Raw genomic sequence first — 9,489 nt, 5'->3', positions numbered from 1 at the left:
CAGGCGTGCGGTACTTCCGAAATGAGGTGCATCCTCCGTGCTTTCTGCGGTCCCAGGATGGGATGCCGGAGCCGGATGCGCTGCGTGTGCCCAAGGCAGAGATGCACACGCTGCTGTGGCGCGCGCCACGGATACACCCCTGCATCCTCAGCTGCTCTCTGCGGATCCTCCCCTTTCCCTCTGCCTAGAGAAGTCTGTCTGAACATTACTGTATATTGATCCCCTTCCCTCTGGCCGAAGGTGGGGAGAGTATGGGGGTCCAAGCCCTATTCTGCTGCGTCTCTGACTCTCTCTGGCCATGTGACACACACACACACAGCAGCCTACAGATGGCGAGGCGGGGGTGGGCCAGGGATGGCTGTCTGGGGGGCGTAGGAGATGGAGTGAGTGAGGAGGGAGGGAGGGAAGGAGCGAGGGACATCCACAGTGACTCCCAGCCAGCATTTCAGAGATAAGAACAGGGGCTTCCCATGCTGCCGTCTGCGTCTTTTGAATTGTCGTCGCTGCCGCGCGTGTCGGGCTACTGTACTTTCCTTGTCGCTTTTCTTATCGCAACAGCCGTGCCACGTGTGAGGTAAATAGGGAGGGGGAACGTCTGGACTTTTGGGGACGAGGGTGTGTTAGGGGGTATCAAAGACTTGCCGTGAAATCAGCCGAGAGCCACCCTCCACCTGAAAGGACAGGGAACCCCTCAGAAGATTGGGGCACGAACATTGGCTACAAGGAAGAGGAGGTAGGTGGACTGTGGGGTAGAAGTCGATAGGAAATGCCTTGCCAAATACCAGGGTAACTCCTTAATACCCCAATTACTCGACTGCTGAAAATAATCCACCGCTTTCCTTTTTTCATTGGGTTTTATAAAGCTATTTTTCCCACTGGAGGCGAGAAGACAGTGTCCGGGGATATTTATGTGCACGAGGAATGGTGGTGGTCGGTTGCTGGGGGATGGAGGGTCGTGGTGGGGTAGATATGGGGCACGGATGCTGGTGGCAGCATGTGAAGGTGTATACATATGTTTAGTAATACCAGTTTGTTGATCAAGGCACTCCCCAGCAAAAGGGTGTGTCTAAATAATGGCAACTATTCGCACGTAATTGTCACTTAGAAGTGCAGGCGACCAGCAGCTATCTGAGCGGCACCCTTTTCTGGGCAAACGCACCAATGGAGGTTTTTCCCGATAACCCAGACTTTCGATTAATCAGTTTGACCGATTTCTGTGTGCCCAAGTGCCCCGTGGCATGGTAGTCAGAAGCAGGGGGTGGTGTGGCGCTCGCTCGGGATGTCTCTTGGAGATGAGCGGGGATCTGGATTCTGTTTCGTAGCTGCGTGGAAAGAAATGCACATTTTACTGTTGAACCCGCACGTGTCGTTCGGGATTTCTTGTTGCGAGGGTTTTGGGTCGGCTTTTGTGTGGCGTCGCCGTCAGCAACATATTGTGTATATAAAGTAAGGGGCTAATGGGAGGGAGTGGAAGCAAAATCATGCTTTTTAATACCTGTGTTCGAGTATGCTTTAATTGAGGTGTCTATGAAAACACAGTAAACATATCTTACAGATAGAAATGTAAGAAATCTACCGAGTTGGGCAACAAAAAGAGGATTTTTGTTAAAACGTCGTTTTAAAAAAACCCAATATTTAACAGCCTGGAAGGAATATACGCGTAATGAGTTACGGCACTTTTTGTGATCTTTCCTGACTACACAGGCCGTTGCTAGACAGCTCTTCCCGAAGAAGGGACCTCCTTCCCCTGAAGCCTCGCTGAGATGGATGCTTTAGCGCGACAGAGGAGCCTTCCTCGGAATCTTGCCTCCTGTGTGAGGATGCATGTGTGGGTGGGCGGGGGGTGGGGGGGGGAGGAGGCGGCAATGGAGGCGCGCGCAATGATAAGGCCGTGGGTGTATGTCTCCAGGCACGGGCTGACGTTGCCCTCAAGTGTTTCAGCACACCTGTAATTAGGGATTGCCTCCTGCTTTTCATGCACCGTGTTACTGTGAGTGCATGTGTCTGCGTGGCTCGGTTACTGTTTGTGTGTCTGCGTAGTGTCAGATGTTGCGTTGCTCTGTTAAGCAGTGATGATGCATGTGTGTTGGCGTGCCTTACCCCAGTGGTGATATATGTGTAGCTTAATGACGTGTTTGTTGAACTGTCATTTATTTCGTGCTGGCCGGGTCCGGGATATGGGTGCTTTAGGGTGTTTGTCAGAGCTACTGTGCCTGCTACCGGGTGCTGCGGTAGGTCTTTGATAAACGGGTCGTACGTGTTAATGCACATGTCACTGTGTGTGCGTTGGTTCATGTGTGTGTCTCGGTGTTACTGTTAGTTATGTATGTGGGCTTCTTTGCGTGTTTCTGCTTAACCTCCAATTCTATATTATGCGCTATTACTTGTGTGTCATCTAGAACCTCAGCAACGCTGCATGTGTGCTGGTGTCTCTGTGTTGGTGTTTCTATGCTACATACAGCGATGTTGTACACGTGTTAGTTGCTTCGTGGGTCACTGCTTTGATGTGTGTGTTGCGCTGTGCGTGTGTATTGCTTTCATTGGTGTTGCTGTGGGCGCGGCTGCTATTGGCACCGATGAATGAGGGTCGCTTGTGCATTTCTTCACTATGGTCAGTCCAATATGGTGAACGTTGCTGTGCATGCGCTCTGAAACTTTCAGGGATGATGGATGTGTTTGGCTTCGTCTGACCTATTGCCAGTGCCGTGTGTATGTGTGTTTATGTGTCTGTTACAGCCAGTGAGGATGAACATATGTGTTTAGTTGGTGGGTGTCTGTTGTTGTCATGGATATTGTGTGTTGCTGGGTGTGTTCCTTTCACCCTTTCTGGCCGTTACTGTCAGTGATATGCGTGGGGTGGCTCTTTTTTTTTTTTTTTTACCTTACTGTCATTAATACATGATGCATTTCCTTTACATGTGTCCGGCTACTTTCAGCAACGCTGGAGGTGTGCCGTTGCTGTGTTACAATCAGTGATGATGTATGCATGTATGCTGCTGTGCCTGTTACAGCCAGTGATGCATGTGTGCTGCTTGTATGTTTTACTGTCACTGATGTGTTGTTTGTGTTGCTGTCATACACGTAATGTCTCAGTGATTTTATGTGCGTTGCTTTGCCATGTCTCATGCTGTGAATAAAGCATGCAATTTGCACTCCGTGTTAGTCTGTTCTTGTCAGCCATGCTGGATGTGTGTTTTCAAGTTGCCGTTACTCTTGTTTCTTTTTTTTTTAAATGTGCTGCCAAGAGCAGGTCTACAACTTTGAATGATATTATAGGTGCATTGATGTGTTCGTGTCGTGGATCTTATCTGGTTAGCGAGTCAGCAAAGTACGGGAGCTGCTGTGTGTGTCTGTTACTGCCAAGGATGCATATGTGTTGTTACAGTCAGTAGTGTTGTGCGGTGCTCTATGCGCGTTGACAGGTCAGTTAGTTGCATTGATCGTGTCTGCATATTGTTGCGTCTGTGTTTGGCATTGTGTTGCTGTGTGCGTCTGCTACTGTCTGCAATGTTGGTTATCAGAGGTGTGTCTATCACTATGTACATGCTATGGGGGTGAGCAATGTTGTACGTGTGTTAATGCGTATGCGTTACTGTCAACAATGTTCGGTGTTGCTTTGTGTGTTACTGTCAAGTATTGCAGTTACTGTGTCGGTGCGTCCATATAACTGACATTGCATGGATGCTGCATTCTACGTGTCTGTGCCACTGTTGTGACGCTTTATGTGCATTTCTATGAAACGCGTGCGTGTGGCTTACTGCCAGCAACGAGGTATGTGTGTGGTATGCCCGTGTTACTGTAAGTTCTGCATGCGTGTGATCGTGTTGTGGGCGATGCTGACTGGGCGTGCGTAGGTGTCCTCTGTGGCTGGCAGGCTCGCAATCCACATACCTTTTTCCTCCTCACATTTCCATTCCCTTTAGTAGAGGCCAGACTCTTGCAATGCCTCGCGTCCCCCGGGAGTCTGCTTGCTGCAGCGCTTCACCACCGCCCCTCCCTGTACTTTTATTTTTGCAGTCTCTGAATATCTTGACCAATCTGTTTATCTGTCCAAATATACATCGCGCTCTTCTTTCTCCATCTCATTCCCTCTCTCTCCGTCGCACTTCCTCACAGCTCCTCACCTGTTTCTTTGCGCCTTTCACTCTTGCGTTCCATGCCTTTGCTCCTTTCTCTCTTGCGTTCCATCCCTTCTCTGCTCTTTCACCCCTTCGACTTTCCCAACCTTTCACCATAGTTCCCCGTCGAGGTACCCACCCCCGATCTCCCTGCCCTAATCTTGTTCCTTTCAAATGTATCCTCGCAGACTCGTGTCTCTATCCGTTTTCCACCACCATTTGCAACTTTCCTTTGCACTTCTTCCACTCTCAAAGTGCGTTCCCTCTACTACACCGCTCTATTTTTCCTCCTCTCCTCTGTTTTCTTCACAGCTACTATTTTCCCCCGTTTCACCTCTCGCTTGTTTCTCTTTCCCGTCTTCTCAGAACCTCTACATCGCTTTTCCACACACTTTTCTGTTATGCCCCCTCTTGTTGTACCTTTTCATTGCCCCCTGCCCCCCCCCCTCCCACACAGTTCAGTTCGTGAATGCTTCATTGGCACGATTTACAAAGCTCACAGTATACCACGAGAGACTCCAGGGACACACCAAAGGAGGGGAAGGGGGGGGGTGTAACCCCTGGTCTATATCACACACAAAAAATCAATAAAACAGATCCTCTCTGTTAATCACAAATTGTAGCGTGTGGTTATTATAACTATAGATTAGTCATGCTACTATAGGTTACACACTATGGACTGCCTACATATGGAATTTTAGACTTATTTAATGGTCAAACTAAACTGATTTATATATTAATGTCTGTTAATAAAACGTATACAATAACCAATGTATTGATTTGCAAAGCTCACGTGTATTGGCACACCTTATAGGGTATGTCTTATGTACACTACTGAATTGCTAACACGACATGCCTATTCTCTTAGTAGTCATATTCTGATGCCTGGCAGGATGCTGCTTCTTTTCGGCTTTGGGGGTCTCTGAATGTGCTGCGCCTTGTAATCGTACTGCTTGGTTAGAGCCCACACCTTTCTTTAAGTTTGCTGTAAGCATTAGCAAAGTGTCAAGTCTTTGTCATTTTTGGATCATGCGTGTTAGGTGATGCTATTTGGATACATGGACCATCGGGCTTGCAAGGCTCTGGTATTAAGCAGTCATTCCTAAATCGCACATTTTCCTCTATGTGAAGCAGGTGGAAGTCAAATGTTGACCTTTATTCGGAAATCAAATTTTATCGGGATCTCATCATCAAGAAAGTTCCAAGAAGGTGCTGCATTTCGAGTTTTCGGCGGGAACTCCACCGGTTACCTACTGGTCATGGCTAGATGTCAATTTAAAGCAGCTACCTTACTTCACAAATGCCGATATGGGAAGGCACCTAGTTACCTGAAACCAGCAACTTCACGGTATGCCCCGTTACCTTCACTGAGGTCAACTAATACAAATCTTGTCTCTTGCCCTCTGTAAGAAATCAAAAGGACTGAGCACATCATTTGCCAACTGCACCTCCAGGATATGGAATGACCTCCGTCCAGCCCTGATATCAGTTTCTAATCTATTGTCTTTTAAGAAATCCCTGAAAACGGTCCTTTTTGCCTGGATTAAATTGACTAGGCCATATTTGTATTGTCCCGTCTTTTCTGTCGTCTTGTATGTTTATGTGCGCCCCGATAAAAATACAATACAATACAATCAGCAATAACATCATCCCGGCTGCCGATAAAGGAAAGGGCTCAATTCCAAACCCTGTGCACGATTCACAAAACCCTTAATGATCACACTCCTGACTACGTCTCCAGAATTGTTCTATCCTACCACCCGCAGAAACCGAAACAGTGAGTCAGCCTGTTGCTCACTTATTGAAAGAGATATCTGCTGTTCAAACTCTTGTTCCACTTCTGGCTCCACTGAGCAGGCCTTTCTGGGTTTCAACTCAACACTAGCCCCTCTACAAGCTCCAATCCTCCACTCCATCTCGCCCACGCCACCAATCCTCGATGATCTGAGCCATTCAACAACTGAAGATTTTCGCGGGACTCGTTCCTCATTGAGAAGCTTGAAATATTTGCATAAAAAGCTTCCACATTTTGCGCATGCATTTTATGGCACGCCATATTTTCATTCATTTGTATGATGGAGCTAGGGCAGAGATCACAATTTACAATTCCCCCTTCTCCTTCCTCGCCGCCATACAAATACAGCAGCATTTTGTACAGCATGTCCTTTTTTGACATACATGATGTGGATTCCTATGGAGTCCGCCTGATTTTTATACCAGCAAAGAATGCAGATTCAACAGGACTCCATTGTAAACGCTGCCTGTCATGCTGAAATCTCAGGCATCGTTTACTCATTTAGCACTGTGGAGTGCAGAAGAAAGCTGCAAAAGGGAGTATGCCTCCACTTTAAACCTCCGTTTTTCACGTCGACATGCAAATGCTGAAATTCACCGGAAGGGGGACTGTTTGCACCAAAGTACAAACGTAACAGGCCTCCTCAGAGTAAATTACGGCCAACTCGACTAGAAGCACCATGTGTCTCCAGTTGCGCTGCTGGTGCAAAACGGGCTGTTTCTTTTGCCTCCAACATCGAATCCCCACCTCACTCTCTTCACTGCCCAAGACAATGCCACGCCCCTCCACTATACCCCCCTCAACTCCTCCCTCCACTCCCAATCTTGCAAGCTATATATGACCCTTCCTTCTATGTTTGCCCTCCCAGACTCCCCACCTCTTTTCAGCTGATGACTTAGACACCCGAGACGCCATACACTCTCCCTTCACCCTGCTTCTCTCAAAAGCCTCCCACCCACATCCCCTCCTCTCTATAAAAACTTTCATCCCACCACACTAGCTGAGCTGGTGCCAGTCCTACTGTCCGCCAACCACACTTGTGCGCTCAATGACTGATCGCTTTGTACTGCAGTCAAGAAACCAACACCTCTGACCTGCTCTTACTATACACACTCTTCAACTTGTCAACTTTTCTCTGGTAGCTTACCAGTGTCCTTCAAGTTGATTACAGTCATAGCCATCTTGAAGGAACATATTACTGTCGCCAACAACCACGCCAACTATTAACCAGTTTCCCTTCTTTCCCTCTATTCCAAAGCCCTGCAATGTTTGGTTTTCAACCAAATATATGAAAATGAATGTACTCAGTCACCGTCTCGAAGTGGGGGTTTCTTCTTCAGACACTAAGGAAATTGTGCTCTCTCACCTCTCCAAATTCCTCACCACTCATTTGTCCACATTCTGCATAAGTCATCTGCCTCTTTTGACACAGTATCACCTTACTTGGGTCGCTTTCTTGCATGACCGCACCTCTCAGTCTCCTCAAACAACCTTTCTCTCCATACTCCAGGCAGGAGCCAAACAAGTGGTTGTGTCCTCTGCACTCTCCTTTTCCCACGTTACATCTCATCCCTTGATAAACTAAGGGCCTCCTTCAGCTTTTCACAAAATGTATTTGCTGATGCCAAAAAATCTCCTCCTTCCCCATTTTCACCCCAGAACTATCCTCTCATCACCAACTCCCAATACACTATTCATCGCTGGATGGCACTGCGTTGACCGATTCCCAACTCCACAAAAACTGAATTCATCCCTCTCCACGCCTCAAACACAGTCTGTCTCCCCTCACCAGTAACGTATCCGATCACCTTAAACCTCTTTATTTCCTAAGTAATGACAGGACAATGAATGAGGAGTATCTTAACAATATAGATTGTACCCAGCACCAGGGTGCACTTTTGGACGTAGATTGTGCTTTATAAGCATCAAATAGAATAACTGAAAATTCCATCCTCCATGACTCATAATCTAAGGGTCAACTTTGATAGCGACCTTAAACTTCAGCAATTTATTCCTGCCACGCTCACCCTCCAAAACAGCTGAATATCTGTCACCCTTTCGGCTTTCACTCTTATCAAAATGCTCATCTCCACTCTAGTCCTTAGCATGTTGGATTAGGGCTTCAGCCTCTGAGAGACTGCACTCCTCTGCTCCTCTCAATAAAGTACTACACTTTGCCACACGCCTCCATATACTGCTTTAATGTGGCGTGGATAGCTGTGTCGCTCCCCTTTTCAAACTCCACTGCAAACTTTACACCTGTATCCAAGGGTTAGTCATTCTTTACATGGCTGAATTTATTCATACCCTCAAATCCTTGGCTTTGAGGCCCTCCGCTACCCAATAGCCTCCTTCCAGCATGTCGTCTTTCATTGTCACCTGCTTGGCTCCCCAGTGGAAAACCCTATTGTGAGGAGCAACTAGTGCTCTGCATGAGTACTGGACTGAATAGGGGTTTCCAAACTCTTACTCAGCCCCATACTACCACTAAACCACCAGTGATCCAGCCAAGGGCATGCTAAGCTCTTCAAGAGGGATGTGAGCCAGCAATGAAGCATCCAAAACAATAATGCTACTCTGGTACTAAAATAAAACAATGGCCATCTTGATAAAGCAAAAACATAAACACCAACAAGCCACTCTTGGAAAGGAATACACACAATATGCAGACTTTTGATGAAAAGGGGCACTCTGTGTATGAAGACAGGAATATGTGGCCAATTGTTTTTTCAGTAATGTTCAATGCCAAGAATATGTCTTTAAGGTATAAAATGGAGTCTTACTTGTCACTATGGCCCAGAAGGCATGGGAGTGCGGGCAGAACCAGGGTTATATCGCTTAGTGTTTTCCTTGGGGTGCTGCAAGACCCTTCCTGTGGTCTCTGATCCTCTCCAACGCTACACCTTCAACTAAGACCCTACTCCTAGGCGATCTTAACCTGGGCTATAATGATGATTCAGACCCAAATGCCCTCTCACTTGCTAACGCTCTTAGTGCACTAGACTTCACCCAATGCATTCTCACCGCCACACATTCGTAAGGCCAAATCCTAGACTGGTTAGCTGACCTCAACTGAAACACAACCATTATATCCAATCGGCCCTGCCCCCTGGACAGACCACAAGATTATCCTATTCTCCATACCAGTGTCTAACCCTCACCCAATGGCAGCCCGATCTTCCCCCCTCTGCTACACGAAGTAACAAAAACATCCCCAAAACCTGCATCCTGCCACTGCTGGACGAGCTACGCCACCCTCAAACCTTACTCAATGGCCAAACCGCCCTGGTAGACTTGTAAAATGCAACAATTGCACTGGCTATCAACACTGTAGCCCCCCTCACTCTGTGCAAAGCTAAACCTCTCGCCCATTGCAATGCCTGGTTTACCCCCGAACACAAAGCTCTCTGCCTACTCAAACAGGATGCAGATTCACAATGGAATAATAACATATTTGATCCCAACAAAGCCCGTTTCCTCCACGCTGTAAAGGAATATAAAAAAGGCATTTATCCGCGTACAGAGCTCCACCTACAATACCTGTATTGCCAACTCGCAGTCTAGCGCAAGAGAGCT

The 9,489-nt window shown here is 47.3% G+C and overlaps 1 protein-coding gene across 3 annotated transcripts in view; it reads left to right on the top strand.

Annotated features, from left to right (window-relative positions):
- Nucleotides 1–415: 415 nt before the first annotated feature.
- PRRT2 (proline rich transmembrane protein 2) overlaps nt 416–9,489 on the top strand; it is a 352,013-nt gene continuing 342,939 nt past the window's right edge. For 2 of the 3 annotated variants that reach the window (XR_011304403.1, XM_069652019.1), the window contains exon 1: nt 416–733. The gene's annotated coding sequence lies outside the window, so the exon portion shown is untranslated. The remainder of the gene's footprint in view (nt 734–9,489) is intronic. The other variant, XM_069652020.1, reaches the window with a different exon arrangement.

This window comes from Ambystoma mexicanum, chromosome 3p (assembly GCF_040938575.1).
Source record: "Ambystoma mexicanum isolate Mex_15411 chromosome 3p, UKY_AmexF1_1, whole genome shotgun sequence".
Classification (NCBI taxonomy): domain Eukaryota; kingdom Metazoa; phylum Chordata; class Amphibia; order Caudata; family Ambystomatidae; genus Ambystoma; species Ambystoma mexicanum.
Note: the sequence above shows the minus strand (reverse complement) of the source record. Positions and strands in the feature narration are given on the sequence as shown.